Raw genomic sequence first — 27154 nt, 5'->3', positions numbered from 1 at the left:
GTGAGCAGCACTATGGTTTAGGTTTTCGATTACGTGTGTGTGTTTTTAACGCGAATGTTTTGGAGCGAAGTGCTAGATCTTGAGCGGAACGGGCTATCGGGATCTATCGGGTTCAAGTGCGGTTAACGAAAGCGGAGTTCTTGAACCATATCGGTGGTTAGAAACGTTGCTAATGTTGGCTTAGAAGTTGTGCTAATCCACCAATTTAAACGAGGTTGTTTAACGCTAAATCCATTTAATTTGTTTTAGGATTCGTTTACCTTATGGTTAGTCACTATAGATAGCTAAGACACGACTTAAGATTAACAGAAAAAAGAGATTAATTGTTGTTAAGATTAGAATAGTTTCCCTCCTACTGACGATTTCCAACATCTTAGAAGTCTGATACATTTAACGTCGTCTTTTGCAACACTTTGCCAATAAAATGTGTAGCAAATCGTACATTTTTATTGAAACTCACTAATGAAAGAAGTACCACGAGTTGAATGTAGAATCACCATAATAACGACAAACCGCGGCACAAGCAGCACACTCCAAAAACCAAAATCCGTTACAAAGCCATCGTCATTAATTCTTGGGGATGTAATAAACTTGCAGCATTATTCCTTCCCCATCAGCGCCCTCTTCGCTAAGCTCTCTGAACCTTAATGACTACGGTCATCGGGTTCCGGGCTGTTATCGCAATTCTGTAAGAAAAGCAACAATGCTGCAGTAGTACAAAAGCATCAGCATATCTCCTATCCGCGCAACAGATCGTCATTATGCCAACAACAGCGGATTTTTGCGATACAGGGTATAATCTGTGCACGGCTTTGATATAAATATATTTGCGCATTATTTTGCAATGAGGTCTATTCATTTGCCGGTCGTTAAAATCAAAACCAGTAGCGAGGGACCGCGCTAATGCGCAAAAATTGTCCGACTAATCCTTCCGGTGGTGGTATCGCTGATTGAAGCGGATTGAACGTGCGGAATGTCCTTCCGAATGCGTTCCTGATGCTGCTGCTGCTGCTGGATGCGACGGTTCACTCTTCTAATCGACAGCCGCCGATCGGTTGAGTCTCTGTGCAAACAAATCCAATTAAAGGCAAAGTTCCGCGTATCGAATTGCACAACGCGCGAGTAATCGAGCAGTTGTCGGCGAACCTGAGCCGAGGGTGATAATTACAAGCAAGTTTCCTACATTTTCTTCGCGCTGTCGTGCGAATGTGTACGCCCGCTACCCACGGGTGTAAGCGTCGCGCTTTTCGAGCTTCTGTTTACTACAGCTGCGCTGCAATCTGTTTGCTGTACAGTTTTCGTGTGTTTTTTTTTTTATTCTTTCGCTCACTCTGGGCTGGGTTTGTCCGTTGGCCGGATAATCATAATTGAAGTTGCGGTTATCGCTGCTGCTAATGATATCGATAGGAAAGGATAATTACCGCCAGATGGCTCCTCCAGCTCGCAAGATCCGACGATCGAAGGCCGCGGCCGTGTTGTTGGAGATTTTTGCTTCATGTTTTGTTTTTTCGCTCCTGCGCAAATCTTGCATCTTGCAGGCCGGCCGGACCTTGGTAACTGGGAATGTACATCCCACCAGTGCGGAAATACAATCGTTTGATTAGTTTTAATAGCATTTTTCTTCACGATTATACACACGATGTGCTCGAAGACAGCTTCGCGCACAACGCCAGAACCCCACCAACGCCACAGGTAGATCATTCGCAGCTGGTTGTTGCACTTGTACACCACCATAGGGTGTGTGCTTCTCAGGTTCGACGATAATTTTCTTTCCCCAATGTTTTTTTTTCTGCCCTGCTCTCACCATTCCTTCCACAAACGTGAAGCTCACCACTGTCGGATCACTTTTCGCGTGCTATTAGGTAATCAAACAGCGGAATTCTTTTCAATTTCCGCTGGGTGAATATCTTGCCAGTGAGATCTTCATCGCGGGAGCATTTGCAACAGAAGGTACCTGTGCGGGATTCTTGTTTAATTTTTATTGAGCATTGAGTTTCGGATCGGTCTGAGCTATGAAGATCTACGATATCTCATGCCTTGTCGATGGTTTGTTGGTTTGTGTTTCGTATGCAAACGCTGCCCCGGGTGTATCTGGTGTGTCTGCTGTGATGCTGTGTTGTGCCTCGTTCGACCATTCAAGCAATATTCTTCCCTCGAAACTGGCATCGCATTCGATTTTATGGTCATTGGTTTAAACATTTGCGTCATTCTATGATTTCCACGTTATGTACTCCTATAGTGTTCTATTTATTTATCGTGCATTTTTTTTCGCTCTTCTCTTTCCATTCGTTTCAGGTGAGTTTGTAATGGCACCGTTACCTCCACGGACTAGAGACGTCCACAAATATCACCAGTTAATCGACCGATTCAGAGCAGGTGACTCAGGGACTAAGGGTGGAAGAATGTATATATATCCGCGCGTGATGGTTGAGTACGATTTCCATTGTTGAATTTTATTATCCTTCATCCCGTGTACAGCGCCGGGTAGGGTCGTTCGTACGGCATAATGGCATAATCCTGTGCAGCAACTTTCGCGAAGTTTCCCGCTATCTCTCCAAAGCAAATCCCAAAATAAGAGCTTCACCGAGAAGGCTTCGGGCTGGGTTAAATAACCAAACAAACCTACACCAGTAAGAATTGCGCCAAGTGGTGGCGGTGTGGATTTGAAATGTTTATGATGCTGGGATTCGCGACCCAGAGATTCGTTTCTGAGAGTTGCTCTGCCATCCTTTTTTTTTGTTTTCTCCTGCGCCGTTTACAGCAATCCCTGCGCTATTGTGAGTGTATGGTATTTAGTGCTTTCGCTTCGTCCGAATACCGTTTACGTTATCGGATATTTATTCAAACGATTTAAGTCAACCCAAACGATTGCTTGCGGGTGAGGGGGACAGGACTTGCTTGAGCTGTGGTAGAAATTGCGTGAGGAAAACCCATTTCCGAAAGTGTATGTGTCCCAGGCGGAACTCCTTTTTTAGGGACTCGCGAAGATTACGGCGCAATGCAGTACAACTGTAGTTGTTGTCGATCGCACTGTTCCACTCGCTTATTTTTTTTTCTTGTACGCGCTTATCTAAAGTTGGTTAATAAATAATCGACTTTTTTTCGCGTGCGGCATGACGTCTGTTGTCTGCGGAAATGCTCTGAAGTGGAGTGAATCCCATCATTGCCGACAGCAAATGATGCCGGGTGGCCGGGATATTTTATTGAGATTCTCATATTTTGTGGACTTAACCTCTTTCCCTACGGTTGGTGAGGTGGGCGAACAAATCCTTTTCGTTTCGCTGGGCCGTGTAGAAAAGGATCAAGAATCAGACGCCAGCAAGGCTTTTTAGTGCCATGGGCTTAATTTTTTTTCCTTGTTAAAATCAGTTCAAATTTTAATCACTTGACTGTAGTTTTCACTTGGACGAGCTTCGTCGGGACAAGGTTTTTTTATATTCTTAAAGAATAATTTAGGAGTAGGAAATCTGGAAATCTCTGAAAGAATCCTTTCCCGGCGAATATATTTCTGAATAATAAATTCTAGACATTGTTTAAGGTTCAGCGTGTTACATCACTTCAAAAACCTTTTTTAAACAAAACTTTAAGAGATACATAGAGTTGAAGCGAATAAAATGCTCCTTCTTGACTTAATGACACCTTTGGTAAGGCTCAAAGGTTTCAAAAGTCTACTAGTGTCTTGCAAGGTCTCCAAACACTATTGACAAAATTGGCTTAGTAACCACTACTAAGGTTCTTTTCAATACAAATTTGCCTTAGTAGTGCCTTAGTTGGCGGATTGACATCGATTTTGTCAGTAGGGGAGGATTGTTTTAATGAACCTGATTTTTTTTAATTTAATATTGTTCATTAGAAATATATTTTTATTCAAATTACGTTATTTAATCCATCCTGTGCCACATTCCTTCAAATTTTTACTGATTATTTGGAAGCAATTAAATGCGTTTGACCATAAATAATGTATTTATAGCTTTCGCTTGCAAAACATGGTACCATTCTAGGAACAATTCCTTTCGATAACCAATAAATCGTTCTAAGAACTTTAATCAATTTCAGTTGGTGTTTTTCATACAATAGTGTATGAAAAGTACGCAATCGCTAAACCTACTCCACCCCTAAATTTAAAGCTCTTGTACCATTTGGATGCGCTCTGCCTGATATCGAATAAACATTCCCTACATTTCCAACAGTTCTTGACCGGACAGTTCGCGTATGATGTGTGGGCCATGATTGGAGTTGAAAATTAGCTCCCATCAGACCCAACGTGTGGTCGATAACGATGAACCCGGTTTTGGCCGATGGTTCCAGTGGTCAGTGCACCACGTACACAATTGTCAGCTGCAAAATGATATGGACACCTATACATCACACCAACGTCCAACGTCCTTCTGCTCCTGCTGCTCCTGTGCTGTGTTCGCATCGAAAAGTCAAGTCGGTCAGGAGCAAAACCCTTCCGATCCAATCGTACTGAATTTGCGCATTCCAATTCTGCATACGCCCTTTGATATGGTACGGACGGCCAAATTGCGGTGAATCGCCCCAAAACCCCGGCCCCGTGTTTATGGTTTGCGATGCAAATAAATAATATTTTACGTACGGTTATATGGTGTCCCAAGCATGGTACAGGTCGCGCCATCGCCATATGCAATACGATTACATTCCGTGCCATTTTTGGCCCGCGAATGTGCGACCCCGAAATCAGGCTTGCTTTGCGTTGGTACATCCCGGTGCAGCGTGCAATTATCATTACGCAAAATTACGGTATCGTTGACTGCCGCATGGAAAGCAGCACCATACCAATGATTCTCCGGTTTGATCTTTCCGCCGCATGCGTGTGTGTGTGAGTGTGTGTGTGTGTGTGTGTGTGTGAGTGTGTGTGTCCCATAAAACACATCCTTAGCAGCAAACGGACATGCATGCATGCAGACACAAGCGTTTCCTTGCGGACATGCAATTTTCAACAGCAGCCCCCCGTGTCTTCACTGGGCGTGAAATTGCAACTTAGTTGCAACTGGCTGATACCGTGGCAATTCGTCGAATGAGCTAGTCGTTGAGGGATTTGATGAGGCGGGGAGGCCCAGCGATTGACCCTTACGGGGACCGGTGCGAGAGGTGATGAGAAAACTTCAAGAATGCATCTTTTTACCCCCGGATCGATGCTCCGAATAGCTCGGACTGTGCAATGGACAAAGGGTGGCTCAGGAGAAGTTAAGGGGAAAAATTTTCTCACATGATGGATGATACTCTTTTATGGGTATATTTTATTGGGAACTTGGTTTACTAGAATCTAGTTGTACTAGCATGTACTAGTCCGTGTAAATGCCGTGTAAAAAAAAATCTTAAATTGTGTTTATTTTTTTGCGAATCCACCTAAATTTTCTTAGTTCTTATTCTGATCCCTAATTTAATCTAATGAAAAATTAAAAACCATGTTAAAAAGAGTTTATTTTGTAGTTGCAATGTTCAGTGTTAATCTGAAAAGTAACAAAATTTTGACCTGCTAAGAGTATTTATTTTGTCAACTGCCCACTGTGCAAATGGAAGCCAATTGACACACGCGGGAGCGAAGGGAACGCAAACCCGTTGGGCGTCCATTTCGATCCTGCTCGCTACTTATGTAGCTTTTTGTTGTTATTTTGTTTCCCTTCCAACAAACTTGAATGGTGTTTTTTTTAAATGAGATTGGTCGAAAACAATGGAAGGATAATTTATGGTAAATATCATCAAGGCCCTGTCGGTATGCAATTTTTAACAGGCCGTGGTTCTCCCCCACTTTTTCTTGCATTTTGCGAATTTAATACAAAGTACTCACGTCAAGGCGAACTGCAAACGGCAGAATTGATTTATTGTATCTAGATAGGGCAGGGTTTAGTTGTAGCGGCAAATTGATAAACTACTCCCGCGAGAACGTTTAAAGCTGCGTAAATAAATATCGAGAAGTTGGGGCGAGAGACAAAAAAGAACGCTTAAGGGAAAGCACTGGAGTGAAGGAAACCCGTGGGGTGAAAGGCGAAATTGTATGTTGAAATGAAATCTTAATTATGCAATAAATGGAGGAACGTAAAAAAACGATCTGGGTAACACTACGAAACAAGCAATGGAACACACTTAATGACAGCAATTAAGCATTAATCCACGCGATTGTGCATCAGCGCGCGAATGGTGGCTTTGGAGCGTTCCTTTGACCTACCGCTGATGACCTTCTGCGGCGTTTCGTATCAAAACTTCTCGCTCGAGGAATGTCTGATAAAACCGATAAAATAATGAGCAAACATTCATTTGACTCGCTGGCACTATCTTTGCCAACCATCTGGATGTGAGCGATTGTCAGGAACGGAGGAATGTTTCCCATTCCTCAGCATGGACTCACGGGCACGGAACGAACCTGATATGGCGCGCCGTGCGCGTCCTGACTGATAAACCAAAAACCAACTGCTTGGCATCTGCCGCGCGTGTCACGTTCACCAGCGATTCGAGCCAACTCGAGACAGTGATTTAAATAGCTTAATTAAAATACTCACCGTGCCTCAGTGCCACCTTCTCCATCTGAAGAAGCACGGCCGAAGGCAGCGAAAGGACCTAATCTTATCTCGACCATACCGGCAAGATCTTGATACGTCGTTTTACGGCCGAAAACCCCAGTAGCCGGTAGCAAATGTCATTTACATCTGCAAAACCGTGCCGTGCATTGGTTGAGATGATTTTCGCTTAGTTCTTTTGTTCTTCGCCCACTTTACCGTGCTCCAAATCTTTGCCGATGCATTTTGCACATTTTATTGCGCCTTTAAGCCTGCCAGATCTTTTGCGCCTTGCTGCGAGTCTTGCGAGAGGCGAACATTTAGCGTAAAGCATACCTTTAAGCATCTCTGAGCCGGAGCAGTGCGACGGTGCGTGGTTATCGTGCGAGCAGGGATTTCTGTGTCGGCCGGAAGTACAAATGCGCGGGTAAATCAGTCCTTAAAGAGAAGCCCGCGCCTGATGTCGGCGATCCTTTGGTGGGACCTAAATAAATTGCCCAGTTTTAGGAGCTTTTTAGAGGGTCCATTTACTTTGGTTGGTTTCGTTTTGAGAAGGGTTGCAAACACCGATTCACTCGGTTGCTAAAAGGAATTTAAAAGTGAAAACATGTAATTTTGATTCACACATCACACACCACCACACAGAGGAAGTCGTCCCGAAAGAGGTGCCAACGTGTGCTACCTGTGGTGCAATCGTGTCGAGGTGTTAAATTCTCGCATTTAAATTGGTACGCCAAATGGTTTTGTATAGCGCTGGTGATAAATTCTGGACTCGAAATATTAAAGGCTTTCGAGGATCAGAATACTCGTTAACATATGGAGAGAGCTCCAAATATACTGTTCGTGGTATGGTGCTCTTCAAGAGAACCGACTGTAATGAAATATGACTTCTACTTGAAGTTCAACCTTGTGGACTGAATGTCAGAAAATAGTAGTGTATCCGTGTTTCCACGAAACGGTGGATGTTTTGCGATGTCTTCCGAATGTTTTGAGGTGGAAATTTAATACTTTTCAAGTAGCACTCTAGTCTCACTTGCTGCTCTTTGTACCGCCGTTCGGACCGTTCCGAAACACCGTCGGGCGTGTATAAGTCGCCTAACATCTCACATTACGTACGCTCCCGCTACTTAATCATGACCCGAAGGCCCCAAAGTTCCCAGGTTCGTCAGCTGAACGATCCAGCTGATGTATGTTCCGTTTCTTTTCGTCCACGGAGCGCTAGACGTGTAAACTTGGACCTCGTTTCGCCCGGCAGACTTGCACTTGACTGTATAATCTGATTTAATTTTAGTCAATTTGCCCAGCGTTAGCACACCCGGTTTCGGGATGTTCCGTATGACGGCAGGCACCTAACGGTCATTAACGATGGTTTAAAGCGCTTGCTTGTTAAGGATGTTTTTTTTCGGGTGAAATGTATCGAAGGTACCACCAGAGCCGCCACTGGTAAGCATAGATTATTGAAGAAAAGATCTCATTTGTGGCTCGCTGTGGGAAACGGGGCTCGCACGCGCGAGAGAGAATGTTCTCCATCTTCACAACGTTCTGCGACCGTGCCAAAGGTTGAAGAGTTCGTGACAGAGGGAACCGATGGAAGTACACGCTCGAACGAAAGCGTCAGAAAAGGAAAAATCCAATTATTTCCTAGAAAACGATCTAATTACAACCAAAAAACCAACAACGCCTCCTACGTCAAAGCGACAGACTTGGGCACACGGTCCCACAACCACATTGGGAAAGGGAGAAGAAAAAGCCTCTTACCACAGCTTCACCGTGGGCAGGTTAGGTTTGGGTGAGCAACACACAGGGTAGGCTGAGGAGATGAAAATTCCTGCCGTAAAGGTCTGGCTATGGTTCGGAAAATTTGTGGTAAGTTTCTGTGCAGACAGAAACTGTAGTCTTCCTTCCCAGACACACACACACACACACACACACACACACACACACACACACACACACACACACACACACACACACACACACACACACACACACACACACACACACACACACACACACACACACATACACACACACACGAACGCGCTCAGCAAACCCCAGAAGATCGTCCACAAGGCTGCCGATCGGTGAAGCTGCCAGGGGTGTAGGTTGCACGCAATTCGGGACCCAGTTGCGTGTTTGCGTGTTTTCACGCAGCAAGCGGACAAGCGAGAAAACGGTTTGGGCATGAAAACCGAGCGCAAACATGAGCAAACAATTTCTCCTGCTCGATCCGTGCTTCCGGGCGCAAGTTTACAAACATGGAGCATTTGCTTGACGACCGCATAACACGGAGAAATAAATCAATGCGGCAAAGGTGATGGGTGTAGTTAAGCGTTGCAGTAGCGGCATTGGCGGCCGAGGTGGCTTCTATGGGGTCGGAAGACGCGGTAAAATAACACAAGCCACAGCCTGCAGGATATAAATACACTTCTTTGCATCGAAATGAGAATTTTCATTAGCTGCGGCTGGCGTCTAGTTGTTTGCGAAAAACACTCGCTAAAATTACTGAAGAAGTGTGTGCATGATGTACTTTGGCCTATTGACATAGTGGGCATTAATTATTCGTCTATAGTTTATTAAAAAGTGCTACATAGTAGTACATTGAGTTAAGGCGTTATGTAGCAAGACAGACTAACATTCAATGCACTTCTAATGTGCACAGATATTTCAGTAGAACGACTGGGATTTTCAACAGAAATAGTGGTGTCTTCTTTGTATTATGAGGTATCTTAAGACCTCCAAACGTCTCGATTTTTGTATTGCTTGGCTTGATTTTAAAAATGGCTGACTAGTTAGAAATTCTGCCTACGAATCCACAGACTACTCCGTCTCAGTAATCGATTCAGCTTCTTGTCTAGTCAACCATCGATAGTATGAAAAATGCTAGAATATTGCGAAAGTAAAAATACATAATGGCATACCAATTATTTACAGATAAATTTTAACAAACAATCGATTTCTGTTCGACAATTCAACTTCCATCAGTAAAAGCCATGTCCACTCTTTACAAAAAAAAAGTTACATGACTTTCAACCCATCACTATGCGTTGAATCTGGTAATGATGGTATAAAAATAGCAATACGTTACGGTCCTACCATATGGCCCATTCATTCCAGTGTATAACGATAGCCACCCACACGTGTGACAGTAATCACCGCCCATCATCGGCACTGATGAAGGCTATCTCATTATCCAGCATCACAAGCATTCACTACAGTAAAATGTTGCTCGGGTTTTTGTTTTTGCTGTCGTTCCTGTGCCCCAGCAGCCAGGATCAGTTTCATTGCAGTGTAGTCGCTCTAAATACGGCGACGACGTTTGATGATGAGTGGCGCCAGCTCTGCTAATGAGAGAAGGCGGTAGTATGTGTGATTAATCGAAACCATCTATTTATGTGTTTGCTTTGCATAATCACTGTTTCTAATATCGTCTATGTTTGTCGCTAGCAGCATAATGATCGGTCGTCGTCCTCCCGGTTGTGAACGTCCATCGTAATGAAACTTATATCATAAAATCCCCGAGCCTCGAAGAGTAATCCTGTCGCGGGGAGGAACTTCCAGACACGGTAACCGAAACCGGTTTAAAGCTCGGTCGCCTGAAGACAACAGCACACCGGTACGGTATGGGAGTGTGGTTGGTTTTGCTGCTTTTATTTCATAACAAAGGCCAAGGTGAAGATCATGCACGGGTTTGGGCGGCGATTTCCACAAGAACTTGGGTTGCGCGAAATGGTGGTGCGCGCGTCATCACCATCATCATCATCACCCAACATCGTCGTCGTCATCGTCGTGGGTGCACAGCTTGCCCGGTGGGATCGTGAGGAACGAATTTAATAATCCTGTGCACGATTTGCATACAATGTGAAAATGTGCGCGACATAACCTGGGGAGAGCGGAGGAGGACAGCAGACAACGATGGACGGGAGGAGAAACTGTCCCGTCGCAGAGTGTTGAGCAGAGTGCCAAAGAGTGTCGAAGTTGAACAATGAAACTTCCTTTTTCCATTTGAAAGCTTGGGGAGATGCACTTCCCTTCATTGCAGTTTAAAGTTGTGCCATGGGTAGTACGAGCCAACGAGTAACTTGAAGTGCATAAATTTACACCTTATTCTACATCAAGGAAACAGCACAAGTGAAAGCGGGCGTATATCCATCGTTTGTAAGTAAAAAAAAAACGGGGTGTTCTGTAAGGTAAAGCAAAAAGTGGGATAAGAAGTGGCGACATCAGAGTGCAGGGTGACAGAAAATGCGCCAAAGATAATATACCCATACACGTCACTTGTGCTCTAACGTATCTTGACGCGTGTGTCACACGAAACTTGGCTGCTGCCGTCGGTAGAATGTTCGCCGAGTTTTCTAATTCAATTTGGGGCCTGGGTTTTTGGCGATGCGTGCGCTTCCCTACGTATGCGGATTGAGCTCCACAAGAAAACGAAGCATTCGAATTTCGCGAAATTTGACTCCTCCAAAGGGCACAGTTTCGAGGAGATTAATATCACGGAAGACCAATATCCCTAAGGTCTCCCCCGTACGTCAGAAACCAACGTCTCTCCGGTATGCAGCCGAAGGATGTAGGTTGAAGGTTGGAAAGATGGATTAGTTGTAAACTCTCTTTATCCGTCCGACGGCGACAGTGAACGTCAAGAAACTCGAGCAGACGGTTGTGGTAATAAAAACTTCGATAATTTATAATCCTGTCCCTGGTGCCGGCTGGTGCTGTTACCCGTACACAGCCGTACTGCCTGCTACCAACGTGCCCGAAAATAAAGGTGAGAAGTAGTCACGCATCCGGGGAGACTCCTATTACCCGCAGGGAGTCGTACCCGTACGTGAGTGAGTTTGTTTTTCTTTCATTACGTGAACCGCCCTTCCGGGTTTGGTGCATATGCCGCTACCTCAGCCAACGACGGATCGCGCTTTCCAAAGAATGACACCCGGTGAAACCTTTCTGTCGCAGTTTGGACGTTTCTTTGGATGTGGTGTAGAGGCGGCAAAAAACTGATTCTCGGAACGCACACCGTCGTGTACGGCTGGGCTTAGTACTTAAGCCATGCCTCACGACAGTAATTGATGGTTACAAGACACTTCCACCCGACGGAGGTGCAATGCAGCGCAATGCATCCTAGATGTGTCTCCGAAGCCATTGTCATCCTACCTGGAGCATTCGCGCAACGCCAGACAACGTCATTTCATTTGCATTCTGCTTCTCCCGTTTACGACACCCTTATTGGCTATCCGGACAGCTATCCAACCAGCAAATATCTCATCGAGTGAAGTGTTTTCTGCCAGCAACCCGCAGATGATGCTCGTCCGCTCGTTGCGGTGAAGCTGTATCGGTGCAGTATTTCACCGCCGCCCGGTGAAGGATGGCAAATGTACGTCCCGGCGAGAGCAGAAATAAGGAGTAAAACCCCACTACTAAGGTATCTTATTAGGTGGAACATTACGTGCGGGGTATCGCTGGGCAATACTGGGAAGAAATTCAACTCTTCTGTACGACTTCCTACCGGCTTTGAACAGTTGAAGTTGAATTAGCAGAAAACTGATAGAAAAAGCAAAGGGTGGTTTTTTTCGTTTTTTTGGCACGTCCAGCAATTCTTTTCTATTTCCCTTACACCATTTACACGATTGGGTGAGTTTTTGTTGTTGTTGTTTTTTACGTTTCTCAAGGGATAACTTTTGCGTTGGTTGGTGAACGTCGTCGTCCTAACCCGGGAAAGCGAACGGCAGAGTCCAGGCTACTAATTAAAAGCTCAACTTCCAGGATAAAAAGTCTTGCAAACGCTAAAAACGAGTCAATTACTGACGCCCCGCTCGGTGGGTTTGGAAGAGAAAATCTTGCAACACTGGAAACTGAATCTGCTTGGTCACGATCAGTTTATTCTCGGAACGTTTTGTGTCATCCTAAACTAGCTTGCGTAACACCTGATGCGAAAGAAAACTCTGAGCAGCAGACGCAGCAGTGGCAGCCTTAATCTGAACAAGAAAGCTTCTCATTAACCTGTGTGAACACCAAATAATTTACAAAACTTTTTTCCTCGCTTTTGCTTTTTCTCTTGACGTAGCTGGAACTTGTGAGGATCTTCTTTAAGATACAAAAGCTTCCTGGTGCAAATATTGCAATTTTCTTCATCGCAGGTGTGACCAGCTTACCGGTCTCTGCATCATGATACGGTGTAGCAAACTTCCGCCCTTTTAGACACCATACTGGAAGCCCTAAAACTCACATCCGGACATAGGCACATACACACACACACACACACACACACTTGGGCCTGAGTGAACTGCATAATCTCATAAATAGGTGAACTCTACGGATGAGTGTCTGGTAACGACCGGCACGGGACGTACTTTGCACCAGCTCCATTTGGTCTGGTGAAAATTCCGAGCTGGCGTGCGTGATTTTCTTTCACCGGGTGGGATTTGTTGTAAGAGATGTCTCGTTTTAGATGTTGACATCTGAGTAACGTCTGAGCGGGTGTATCGTGTGTATATGTCGATTAACTTGTCACTTTAGTGTATGCTGGGTGCCAAAGGGAAACGTGAGATGTATGCTTACGTTTGCCCTTTGGAACTTAAACCCCGGGAGAGTTATTTATAGTGCGATGGGATTTAAGATATAATGGCATCATTCTTTTATTGAAGTTTTTTGTATATTGTTAAGTATATGAAATTTTTACACTGTCATAGAGTATTTTGAATATTAATATAACAATGTTGGTTCTTATCTATCGTTACTGAAGGCAATTTGTCGAAGCCGAAGACTCTGAAAATATTTTGATTACGTCCCATCAGCATGGCACGATAAAACACTGCAAATACTGTCCGAAAGCCGGGCACGATATGAAGATAAGAATTGAAAGGGATATTATTCCATTCCGAGTGAACTATCCGAAAGGCAACGCAACCATACCAAAAATTACATGCGTATGTAGTGCAGCTTTAGGCGCCCAACTGCCTCGATCCAGAGAATGCTGCAGAAGCCGATCATAAAGTTTTTATTGTGTGCAAATAAAATTAAGATGAAAACAAAAATTTAATAATCGTCCCAAATGGGTTTGTGCCTGCATGCAGTACGTGCTGAAGAGGCTGACCATCCACAGTAGTAGGTCGAAACGTTTAAATCTGACTGACCGTTGGTTGCTGTGTTTAAGATCAATTTCCTGCCATCAGGACGCTCGCTCGGTGTTGTATCGTATCATGATTTGCAAACTGCTGTGTGGCGTTGGGCGCCTGGTGGATGCAGCACACGATACGATATACGATACGAGACTCTTCCCATAGCAGAGGGCTCTATAGGAGGCCTACAGGTGCTCATGATTGGTAGTAATTTAGAAAAATAATTTAATTAACGAGCCGCTTACGTACCGTCTCTTTAATGTGATTTGATTTGCTTGCATGCTCGTGGATAGATTGCTTGCCCAATGAGAACAGGTTTTCTGTACCTTGCTGTGTACTTCTTATAAATGAAGTTATTAAAATTTGATTAATCGCTCACAGAGAACGAAGTACGCGAAGGTACTTCTGCGGGCTGTGCTTCTCTTGTCCTCCACCGAAGAGATAACTATCCACAGATGGGTCAATGGTTTCTTTAATGAGCATCGTTTGGAAAATTCTCCCCTCCAGCTTGACCACCATTTACACCCAAAAGGTGGTAAAGCTGGGTGTCCTTTCCCTTTGCACTTTTTTAGCTAGGCAAACCCATTCGAAAGGATGCTCGAAAACTACCACACACTTTACGACTGTGCAAACGATGGTGCTGTGGATGCTTGTTGACAGCGTTAAAATAAGAGCTGAAACATATTTCTGGCCCTCATTAGTTTTTATGCCTGGTGAGTGGGCCTCCTTTTTGCCCGGTTTTACCGTGACAGTTTCCTGCTATTCGCTGGATTGGTCCCAGTGTAGACCATTGACACGTTTTAGAATGGGTTGGCACATTAAAGAGTTTCGTGTTTTACTAGCCCACTTCTGAAATTCCTCTCCAATTTGGAGGATGTGAAGATGAGTTCTTTTCGAAGCGGAAGTCCTTGTGTTGATAATCACTTGGTATGGTCGATCCAATTCCTGGCAGCAGTAAGTGGGGTTCATTTTGTTTCAGTTTTTGTTGATTTTTTCCGAAAATGTGTTAAAAAATGTTTCATTGAGGCAATACTGTTAAAGAAGTTGACTCAACTAAACTTGATTATAATATCCTCAAGTAAACCTTGGTTATCCGTCCGACCGTTGCCTCAGAAATCCTTAACTCAAGTCAAACATTTTATAGAAATTAACCAGTAGTGTCTAATGAGTTTTGAAATCTAGAATTATCAGAACAAATAAATATTTTGATAAATTCCTTTGTAAAACTGTCATTTTAAAGTACGCGGCGAACGTTATCGTATCGATCGATTTCTAGAATAGTTCCAAATTAGGTTTCTCCCTGAAAAGGACTCGCCTTAAGCACTGAAAGAAAACCTTGAATTCTAACGATACACACTTAGCTTTTTATTGGCATCTTTTAAAGACAAAACACCACACCGAAAGCCTAATGTTCCGACACATCTCGTTACGATTATTACGCATCTTCAAATCGAACGCGTTGGTTTGATGATGCTGGTAAGAAGGTCCTAAAATATGGCTGGGCCCAATTTTACTTACCGCTCATAATCTAAACCATCTCGTCGTATCCTGCGATAGCTACACCTTTTTTAATGGTCCACTGAAGATAATAACCTTTCCCTGGTACGTAAATAAAAGCGAACACTTTCCCGCAGAGAGAGAGAGAGAGAGAGAGAGAGAGAAAGAGAGAGAGTGAGAGAAAAAAAAACAATACGACTCAAGCGGGTGAAATTTGGGACCATTACAATGATGCGAAGCTTTAAAAATTGCCAATAAAACTCATCGATTTGTGACAAAAATAAAACCTGCCCCTTCGGTTACTAGCTCGCTTACTCGCTACCCAGAACGGGTAATGTATTGGAAAATGACCACCAAACAAATGTCGATTCACACCGGGAGGAAAAAACGGTTCAAACGGTGAGCAAAATGGGAAAATTTCATTTTAACGGTAAGCAGCGGGGAATAATCGGCGTGGGAAGGTACCTTTACGGCCCATTGCTACATTACATCGGTTCATAAAGTTTTCCACCCATTTCACCAAATCATTGATGCAATATTTATTAAAAATCAATACACTAAACGTTTTGCTATATGCACCCGTTCCCGGTCCCGTCTCCCGAGGTTTCTTCGGGAGAGAGAACTCACTGGGTACAAAACCAGGAAGCATGAAAAATGTGTGCCGAAATCGTACAATAATTAATACTTTTTTTTCGCTCTCACTGGGTGTGTGTGTGTGTGTGTGTGTGTGTGTGTGTGTGTGTGTGTGTGTGTGTGTGTGTGTGTGTGTGTGTGTGTGCTTGTGGTCGGCTGCTACAAGGATTCTTTAATTTATCAACTGGCCCGGACTCGGCCCTTTGTCGGTTGAACGGAAAGGTACGGCAACACGGCCTCACCAACGCCCGCTTGGGGACCATATTTCAAATCACGCTGTGGTTTCTGACACTTGCGGGTATATTCATGCCCCCTTTTTTTGTGCCGATCCTCGCCCCCTTTCTACTCAATCCGATCGAACCACATGCAGAGCCGGGCGTGTTAAACCCGAACTTTTGGCACCGATTCCACATTTTGACCACCAGCTTTTTTTTTGTTGTTTGTTCTCGGTGCTCGTTCACGCCATACAAAAATGCTTCTTTTCCGAATCATTTATTACAGTTTCGCTCTCGCTGTGGTACCTTTCCCATCGGATGATCATGGACCGTTGGGTGTTTGTTGTGACATATGGACAGCAACGTGGGACACAACGCATGAAGAGCAATCGGTCCAAGGTGTAGTGTACAGCCAAGGTGCAGTCGTGTTTTGGAACGGTTCCGTATTTTTATCGATAGCACTCGGTGGATAATAAATGATCTACAATAATTGTTTCATGGTACGGTATCCTTCGCTGGATGACGTTCCACAGCTGTCAGCGGGTGTGTTCTAATGACAGTTGCGAAGATAAACAAACAGTGCTTTAGTGCGGGAGCATAACTAGTAAAGCACAGCAGCAACAAAAAAAGGCAAATCTTTCTTTAGGTAGAATGAAAAATTACACCTCGACTATTTTCTTCCGCATAGCATAAGAGCCCCGGGGACACAACGTCGCAATTCTTCCGGCAGCCAAACTAGAGCTGAAATCTTATGTCCAAAAGAAATCGATATACCACCGGATGTATGCAGTTCGTCTGTACCGAGGGAAAAGCATTGGAAGCGATCCGAAATCTTCTAACCTTGTTCGCCCGGGAGAGGGAATCTGTTTGTTTGCTTGATTATGATTGATTACAGCAATTAGCACAGAGCCTCTATCGATGTTGTGTGTAGTATGGGCTAAGAAATAGGTATTTTCTATGAAAAAGAATCGTGAAGTCGTTTGCTTTCATTTTTCACCTGTCACATTCGATCGACATCTTAAAAAAAAATGTTGGTTTTGTTTCATATGGTGTATCAGATGATATCACAAGCGCTGCAGATAATAATTTAATAAATATTCTGTCTTTCAGAATGTCTTATGTCTTAAAGTTTTGTCTTTTGGTCGTCCTATTTTGTAAAAGTTGGTGATTGATTTGTGCAATTAAGTGAATTTTCCCAGAATGGATGGATGGAAAAATCACTGTATTTTATGTGAGTTTCTGGCTGTTCTACCTGTGTTGGTAATTTTGTTAAAAAGTGTCTTTGTCTGTTCAATTTTCGATTCATTTTATAAGTTTTCTATAATCGGTTTTCGCTGCTACGGTGATCAGGTCCTATTTTCCATGTTATGAACCTGTTTAATGTATCCTTTTTTTATTTTTTTTTGCTTTTTCCTTCTCTTTTTTGTCTCAACTTCTGATATTCAACATAACGCATTTTGAGCTTCAGCATTTTGTTTTTTAGTTTAATTAAATTCATACGAAAAAATATATATTCATAGAGGCATTTCAGATAGGTAAAAGGTTCATTAGCAACATAAAACTAATGCGATGATAAAACTGCTCACCAAATCATGTTTTAATGAGCTTATAGTGTAGCGTACTTGAAGCAAAAACATTAAACCACACATACACCCATGAAATAAATGTATCTTTAGACCCACGGACAAATGAGGAAGAGACACACAAAAAACTGTATGTTAAATTGTGCGTTAATGCAAACTTTAATTATGGACGTATTGGACACAACAGCAAAAAGGTTTTCTTGCTCCTTTGGCTGTTAGAATTTAATTCCCTGCATTAACATTAACCATACGTTATGTAATTAGATGCGAACCTCCGAGCGAAAGCCTCGTAAAGCAGATGGAGAAAAGGAGACTCCATTGACCGTTTGCTTGATAATTACCATTTTCGTATGTTTCGTTGACTTCATTAATCATGTCATTTGGGCTGGGCATAGATCATGCGAGGCAACGGTGGAGAAATGAGCTAAAGGAGAACACATTTACTCATTTTTGACTATGGTGGAGTCGGCTGCCTGCCCAGTGCGCCTCGTACGAAATCCATCCGTTTCGGAACGATTAGCAATTATATGTGTAGCAATGTTCGCTTGGCAGTTGGTTAGTGTTTATGTGTGTGTGTATGTGTGTGGAGGTTCTTTTCTTATTTTGCAAACCACCGTCTTTGTAAGTCAGTGAAATAAAAAAAAGGCCCAAAAAAGTGCTCCATCGCCGGATTGTCGGTGGATGAAATGAATCGCGATGCAATTATCGTTAATAATCTTTCATCCAGGCACTATTTATCTTGCGTTCGTTTTTCTTCCAACCGGCCATAAAAGAAACTACAACCAACGTATTCGCGAAGTAGTTCGCGAGGGTTTTGTCAAAGAAAAATTGAACATTATAATGAAAAAAGTTAAATGGCAGAATGAAAAGTCGCACCACCGCGATTGCCCATTCTGCAGCCGCCGTGACTTTTTTATTCCCGATTTGGGAAGGACGGCAATCGGTTTTGGTGACCAATGGCATCGATGTGAAGCTTGAGACCAAGTGGCATCGGTTATTTCTCTTCTCGTTTTCTTTCCTCGAATCGATTTCCGCCTCGTTTCCGTGGCAATCTGAGGGAAGGTGATGTCGCCGACGAATGCTGAGGGCGAAATCAGATGCCTAAAATCGGTCGATTTATCGTTCATTCTTCCAACAGAGCCCCGGGAGTGGCACAAGACAAGGTGGGTGGTGAGTTTACGTATTTTTTCGCCCCTTCTTACCTCTTCTTTATAATAACAGCACCACCCACCCGATTCAATTTAATAAAGAACCCTCATGATTCGTACAAATATGGTCGTCGCACGATTTTTGTATTTTCATCGCACGCTTGTGTTCTTCTGTACGTCGCGGTGGTCTCTGTGTCGCTCTATTAAGACCGTCGTCCATTGCCTTTAAAATTTTTTCGTTACTTTTATATATATTTTTTTCAAGTCTTCTAAAGCCGATATTTTGTTAGCCTCTCTCTCTAAACGCAATAAGCGCATTGGTAATGTGAGCCAAGGTTTTTAATTTCCTCCAAAAGCCAAATCAGTCAGGGACCGCCCACCGAACTTATTAAAACATTGGCAGGTCAAACCATCTTTATTGACCCCGCTTTGTAGGGGGAGGCGCAATCGGGATTGGTGATGGACAAAGGAATGGAAAATAAATGTCTGCCAAAATAATCAATAAAATCAAATCGTTCTCTCCAGCTTTGGACCCGGGATACAGAAGCTCTTGACGACCGATTCTGGGAGTGCGGAGGGAAAACGTTGATTGAGTTTCGCCAATTCGTAATGAGTTTTTGGATAACGCGTTAAATGTTGACCTTTTTTCTGCCTGATTGCCGAAACCGGGGCAATATATAGGCTGTTGCGTTTGATGTATATTTTCCGCGAAAAACCTATCAATCAATAATGTAATTTTTCTTGTGTTTCTTTTCATTCTAGGTGAGTGAGTTAGTGACGATTGCCCCCTTCATGGTTCATGGTTATGTTAAGGTGGACACAGATAATAAACGGTGTAAGTGACTTCAAACGATCGAAAGTGGCAGGAGAGCTATCCAGTGGTCCATCAACTGGGTAAGAGTTGGCATTCAAAGACATTACATTGATAAGTCCAAAGATCTACACAACTAAGCATACAATGATTGCGTTGTAAAAGTCTTCTTTCCCGTTTTAATTCTTATCCAATTTTTTTGGTTCAATTGTTTCCAGTTAGTTAATTTTTAATTGATTATCTTTTACTAAAGTTTTTGTGATAAAATGAAATTTTATTTTTAAAGTATGCTTCATATGTTGTACTGTAATTTTACAATGTATTCGCTCATGTTCGAATGTACCATGACGTCATGCAGAACGAACCATACCAATCATCAATAAACATTTTACTACGCTGTAAACTGCACTCAATACAGCACTCCAATATCAACATACGTCTGCAGAAAGTACATAAAACGTTGCTCTACATTCGTACCCCGAACCGATTTGAAGTATAACACAAACCCCAGCCACTCAAGAAGCAGTCACGATTGTGCATGCGGCTAGATTGAATAGCCCATCGTGCCATAACTGACGCTGCAACGCTTTCTTCAAAGATGGAAAAGCGTTTTGGCAGATTGTTTCCAGATGGCCCTCTTTCACAACGGTGCGTGGGTGAATGCAATAGACGATCGATTGCAGGCCTTTTTACAAGATGCCGCCTCCCCGCGACTTTCAAGAAAGACAGAAATGAGCAAAAACAAAACTTCAAATCAAACGAACCGCCCTACCGGTTCGACGACCGACCGAAGAGAGTGGTGAGAACAAGACGCACTGTTTATGTGACCCCGGGATTTTTCCTTTTTTTCTCTCTCTCGTAGCGATCTTAGAAACAGTTTTCCACGATGGTGCACCCGGTTGTTGGGTTGTTGGATGGGGAAGAAAGGGGGTTCATGAAATGCTTCCCGTGTACGATGCGTTTGGCCGCGTTTTAGGGTAAGGTTAAGGTTCTTTCTTCGCTTCACAAGTAATCCACATTGGTGGTGCTGTGCAGCGGCCCAACACCATCCAAGGATCGTCCATCATCTGTGCGGAGTAACTCCAGACGGCCCCGAACGTGCTGAGTGTTATTGATTGTTATGAGACTTTTCTTCCCGAGTTTTTCCTCCGGGTTGATGCTTTCTTCCTTCTTTTGTAATTTTGCAACCACGCACCAGCACTACTAAGCATCGTACCGAATTTTCCGGTCGCATTTCGGTGTGGGGTTCATTCATGGAAAATGGATCGTAAATAAAATGGTTTGGTTATTTTAGGACACACCACACACATACAAACAACGGGTGAAATTCACTCGTGCGAATGATAACAAACGAAGATGAATGACATACACTCCCTACCCTGTGGGCGGTAACGATCGCAGCATGAGGTGAGTGCGAGTGTGTGAGAGTTTTTCCTGCTCTTTTTTTGCTGTTTTTCTTAAGAAGATAGTGCGAATAAATATGATGCTGCTGGATTGTTTGTGCTTTTACTCGGTGAGTGATTGAATCTATGGTATAGACGAAAAATGAGTTCTACCCCAATGGTAAAGCGTTCTTGCTTTACTGCGTTTCAGTTAGAGATGTAAAGGAAAAAGTGCTTTAGTTTAGTATGCCAATATTCCGAAGCAATGTTTTATTGGTATCAAATTGTTTTCATTGTATTCGTACAATAAACCGAATTTTTCTAACGTACTATTGTTGTAGCGGTTGATTTAATAGTGTTTTTGTTTGTTTTATACATTTGTAACGGGATTTAGTTTGGCTTTATGAACAGAAGCTACATCTAGTATTTGTGTACATGTTAACTTTTTTATGTGATGCCAAATATTTTCAAATCCGATTTGCAGTTAAATCGGCTTACTCTCTTATTATTTTATCTTTCTGCTTCCTTTTTTGTGTAAAACCATAAGCTTTATTGTTATGGGATTTAAAAAAAAAGTAGTTCACACAAAACTACCGATAAAGTCTACCAAAACTCGTTCATGTAAAATAACAACAAAAATTAATACTTTACCAGAAGCAGCACACATCATAGAGATAGATCCCTCTGACAATAAGGCGCGACTAGTTCGGTTGATTTTTCGAATAGACACATTCATAAATTGAGCACACACACACTCACACACAAACATAGAAATGCATCCCGCATACCTCCAAACAAAAGGCCCATACAGAAAGTGTTATTGCAGCAGCAAAATATAGCCAAACAAACCAAAAAAATACAGCCACGACTTCGATGGTAGCAAGGATTTATCTTCATAATCCTATGTTCTGGAACTAAAATGCGTGAAAAATTCGAATGGTTATGAATCCGGTGCTGGGAGCTACCTTCCTCGCTTCTTTCTGTCTAACGCCCTACCCTGAAACAAAACTCGGAATGTCCCGGGATGGCGCGGCAGACATTATGCTTGCATCTGCTACTCCGTACTCCGAACTCCGGTCCCGTGTACGTTGTCTTGCGCTGTGAGGGCCGCTAGATTTCCGGTGATGCTCGTCGGTGTACTTTTCTGATTTTCTGAGCTCCTGCCCACGGCTGCGGGGAGTTGGGATCCCAGAAGTCGGTTGGCGAACGAACGGGGTGGATATTTTGGTGTGTGCTCTGTTCTTCGTCCCTTTCTTTGCACGTGGCTAGGCACAACGTCACGACGATGTTTCGCTTGACTTGCTTGGCTCATAATTTTTGAGCGGGCGAAATCGTAGATGCATGAGCGCACCGCAAAATGCTGATTTATTCTAGCGTAATCCAGCCATCGATGTGTAGTGGTGTGTGTAGTCTACGGGGAAGCGGGAAAATATGCCCCCTAGACAAAGAGATATACACCAGACAGCGAGACAAACAATGTGTGTGTGTGTGAGAGAGAGGGAGGGATGATGTTGGTTTATTCCTTTTGCTCCTGGCTTCTGGGGATTCCTGAAGTTGTCCCGGCGAGTGATGCGAACTGTGATGTCTACGCATCGACGTTTAATGCATTCATATTTATGGAATCGAAAATTTATACCAGTCTCTTCAACACATTCAATCTGCGCTGCGTCCTGGATCTACGCTCTAATCCAGGCGGAATGTGCTGCTAACAGCCAGAGGAGAAATCCTCTCTATCTGTTTGTTTTATTCTGTTGTTATCCTTTGTATGCTTGTCCTCCAGGGTATCGCATGCCTCCCGGTCCACCCTAAAAAGGAAACTAAATCCATTTATTTAGACCTAACTTCATGGATAACAACCTCTCTGTATGAACCTAGCCTGTTGATGTGGCTACGGTAGGCCACGTGCGCCGATGAACAGTATTTTGAAACATTTTATTCTGTGCTCGTGGATGCATGGCTATGCCACTAACTTCAAGCATCCAAAGCTCGAGGGCAATTTGGCAACAGGCCAAAACGCGGTACATGGGAAAAGCATGGATCGCGAGTTGAGACTCTTTTTTCCAATGCTAGAATTTGTACCACCAGAATATCCGTAGAACGGACGATGTGTACGGAGTAAGGCTAGTGCTGATTGGCTCAATGAATCATTCAAACACACACTGGCTGGTATCAAAAGGCGAACAAGGGCATGGAAATGTGTGCATTGTTTGGTGCCGGTGTTCTGGCACACCAACGATGGTGTACCGATCGCGCCACTCGAGGGCGTGAGCCTCCCGGTGAAGTCTAATGCACCGACAACTCACTGATGCTCGCCAGACCGTGGCATTGGGATTTTTGACTTCCGGTTTCTCGGTGTGTAAAAGTAAGGGAATTGTTGGAAGGTGTTTGTTTGGATTCTTGATTCCATCGTGTACTGCTCGTTCTCGCCATTTTTGTCCAGATGACCTCGGAACTTTGGAGAGATTTTTTTTCGCACAAGGGGGAGTTTTTTGCATTTGAAAATATGGGAAATCCCACAATGGATTCTGTTGGTACGCTCTTCCAAGCTAGTGCGAGAATTTCCTGTCTGTTAGGTTCGTTAAAAAGTTCTCCAGCTATTTTGCTGTTCAATATCATTAAACCAAGGACTTTAGGAGAAATTCTATCCACACATTCGTGAGTTTGAAGTGCGGAATGCTTTCAATATTGCAAGCTCAATTTTCCCAGAAATCTGCTGATCAGCTGTGTGAAGTGGTGATGGCTGACTTTCCCTGAACTTTCGATGGACAAACAATCCATACTGGTGGTGATTCCGAATATCTGAACGTCAGCGAAAACAAACGCGGCCTGTCAAAAGCCCCGCGCAGGGCTCGGAAGGTGGTATTTTGTCTGGAAAAAAACGGGCTGAAATTACATTTCTTCAAATTTAATGAGCGCACCATTTCCGTTGCCCGCTACTGCTCACTGTAGCGGGAAGGGAGCACTGGGCGGGCGGAAGATACCTTCATAAGCCTCGCTCATTTTGCTTCGAAATGAACCAGCCGACAGTTATCGCGGAGGAACAATTTAATGTCTCTACCTCGTTAGTGGAGTAATTAATTGTGGACTTGGTTTAAGCTTTGCGTTTGATTTTAGCGTTACCTCTCGCTCGCTTACGCGAGGTGGTGCTTGAAGGCATCAAACTCAAGTTCTTGAGAGGCGTGTGAGGTTTTTTGTTTTCCACTACTCGCTTACCAGCACATTCATTGCTGCGAAGAGTCGAAACGGCAGTACTTTATACTTCCGTCAGTATGGTAAGGATGCTGACGAGGGACAAGGGTCGAGATGAAGAGTAAGGGACGAGACGATGTGTATAGGAGGGGTTGGCAAAAGTTTTAAACTTCATTAACCTCCGCTCATCTCCGTGCATCGAATTTCCAGCACTTTTGTTTTTTATCCCTACCACACCCGAAGCAATACTTCAAACCATTGAGAAAATTTCTTTCCCCTTTCTTACTCTATTTTGCCAAGTTTGGAGCAGGCGTATGTGTGTGTGTGTGTGTGTTGTGGAGGATGCGGTAGAAGTTTCCATGAGTTTTTCTCATCACTCTCGTTCTCGTCGCAATGGCGTCTTCTGCTGTGGCCCAGTGTATCTTTTACGTCTTACGCCACGACTTACGACATGATTATCACCCTTTTTCCAGCGACTTTGGTAGATGGAGAGTTTTGTTTTTTGTTTGTTTCATTTTGTTCGATTTTTCATCTCTTATTTTCGTGCGCTTTTTGCTAGTCTTTTAACCTTTTTTTCTATTTCTTTGCACAGTTAGCTGTTTTTTTATTATTATTTTGTTTTAAGTCTACCTTAACCAACTTGCTCTCTTTCTCTTTCATAAAACTCGTGGTATGTATCATCGGTTTGTAAAACTTTTTTTATGATGCAACAAAAATAAGGAACAAAAAAGGGCTCTCCTAGAAATTTCTCATGATCCCCCAGAAAAACGTCAGGAAAAGGCAGCCACTCTCTGTGATGATCTCATATTGAAAGTTGGCGTTGTGAGTATTTTTACCTCTTTTCCTTAAGAACTGTCAGTGAAGATTTGCGTCGGAATCTTCTTTTTATCTTTGCTGCAAGACGGTTTTAAAACCGTCCATAAAACCCGAGTGTTAATGATGCTCAACGAACCAGAATAATTAGAAGTAATGAGACTCCGACACATGATGAATGGTTTGAGGTTTTTCGACGTATGTATAGTAGCTGAAACGTAGTATCAAAAGCGTCAGGAGTTGAATTCTTCATATATTATTAGAGTGTCATTTTATGACAAATTTCCTTTGAAAGTCATTCTCTTGAAAGAATTTTTCATTATGCTCATGTGTTCTCTTCTATTCGGTTATCATTCTGCCTGACACACACATACTTACACTAACCTGTCGTATGGAAAGAATCCGATAAAAAGCTATGCTTCGTCAGCTGCAATAAACTTAGGTAAGCTTGAGTAAAAATTGTCAGAGCTTAAAACAAGAGGATTAATTATGTTCCTGTGGCAAAAACCAAAAAGAAGCAGAAAAAACTCAGCCCAGCACCTGCATATCAAAAGTCTATCCCAGGCAAAGATGGTTGAGGGATAGATTAAAACTTGCGGAGTTGGTGGAGAACGTAACAAAAAATGGCGTGCAATATTTTAAGTAACGAACTTTGGTCCCTTTACCGGTAGCAACCTTCCTGCCCCTGCCACTTTTCGGGAAGCCAGCTAACTGTGCGAGGAAAGTTGGGGTTTTAGTTTCTGGAGGGATTCGTGTCATTAATCCTGCCAGCATATCTTGCAATTTACTCGTGTACACGTACACCGCCTCCCCTTTAACCATGGCCTGCAGATGAAGGCGTACGTTATTTCGCTCGTTGAACTAGCTTCAGACTCACCGGGTGAGTGTCTTGTTCGCTTTGTTTCAGGTGTGAGCTATTGGAAGATTTAAAAATAAGTACACCAACATGAGGAGGAACAACTTCTCTCTGGCCGCACGAGTTGCAGCCGGGACCAAAACAAAAGCCTTTTTTTTCTATCCCTGGACGTTGTTTCTTTTTGCGTGCTTGTGTGTGTGTTATTATATTGTAGTAGCAGTATTACCCCCGGCAACATAACATGTAAGCATGTCCTCGCAACTTCGGAAGCGGCTGGACCGGGGCATCATCATTATCGTCGTCAGCCTTGATACGGTCGCCGTGTACCACACGCGTGTACTGTTTCGCATGCGGTTTTTCATGCAACTATGCATGCATGCCAAGGTTCGTGTGTTTGGGTCGTCGGTCTGGCACGAACAACATCGAAACGAGGCGAAGAATGAAGACAAAAAAACGCAAGCTCAGAATATCCCTTACTTAACGTCTGTCTTCAATGGTTTGGTCCTGGTTGGGAACGTATGGCCTCATTTAAACGATGGACAGTGGTTCAGATCAGATCCATAGGTGGCTACTTTCGATACAGTTCAGTTTAGAACTAGTTAGTGGGAGACATTTTAAGAACCTCGGAAAAATTTATTTAGAATTAAATGACAAGGTGGAAATAGAGACGGAAAACAGTTTGTATAAAAACTTAGTTTTTTACATATTTGTACATGTAAATGTTAAAATTACCAGAAGACCCTTGTAAACGGTAGTAATGAAATTTACTTATTTTGTCAAAAGACGCCTTCATCCTCAAGATTTATAAAAAAAATGCATCAAAATGAATATGCCTTTGGATTTTTTAAATATTATTTTATTTTGAACTGCATTTGACCATTTTAAAATGTTTAAAAATTATGTCGAATTGCATATTTTTATTCTGCAATTCTTTCACTTTTGGGATGCAAATAAAATGAATTTTCCACCACAAGACCGTCCGTTGACTCATTGTGCGGAGATGCATCCATCCTGCATCAGCCCCATATGCATTGATGGGGGTGATTTGAAACAATAAAAAAGGTCTTTTTGGACGATATTGTAACCACCTCGGCGTAGCAGCAGCAATAGTAGGTGTGTTTCTGTCAGCTTCGTCTGCCATCGTTACTACGCCCTGGTAGTGCTGCTGTTGCTGCATGACGGGTTTGCAAATTTCATGCCAACATACATACACACACACACAATGTCTCGGACCACATCGACTGTCGGGTGAAACTTTTCTGCGATGTCTGCTTTCGATCGGTATCCTCTTTGCATGGCATTGCCAACCCTACGAAAGGGTCCGGGCTAGCATGGTTTTGTTTTCCCTGTGCCCAAGAACCGAACAGAGACGACCGTAGCAGCTTATCGTC

General features: G+C 43.2%; 2 protein-coding genes across 3 annotated transcripts in view; both read left to right on the top strand.

Annotated features, from left to right (window-relative positions):
- Positions 1–27154, top strand: part of LOC126568011 (frizzled) — a 198876-nt gene that overhangs the window by 113458 nt on the left and 58264 nt on the right. The gene's annotated exons all lie outside the window — the stretch shown is intronic.
- Positions 6335–27154, top strand: part of LOC126568014 (protein CBFA2T3) — a 416394-nt gene continuing 395574 nt past the window's right edge. For both annotated transcript variants that reach the window (XM_050224411.1, XM_050224412.1), the window contains exon 1: positions 6335–6343. The gene's annotated coding sequence lies outside the window, so the exon portion shown is untranslated. The remainder of the gene's footprint in view (positions 6344–27154) is intronic.

Source organism: Anopheles maculipalpis, chromosome 2RL, assembly GCF_943734695.1.
Source record: "Anopheles maculipalpis chromosome 2RL, idAnoMacuDA_375_x, whole genome shotgun sequence".
Classification (NCBI taxonomy): Eukaryota; Metazoa; Arthropoda; class Insecta; order Diptera; family Culicidae; genus Anopheles; species Anopheles maculipalpis.
Note: the sequence above shows the minus strand (reverse complement) of the source record. Positions and strands in the feature narration are given on the sequence as shown.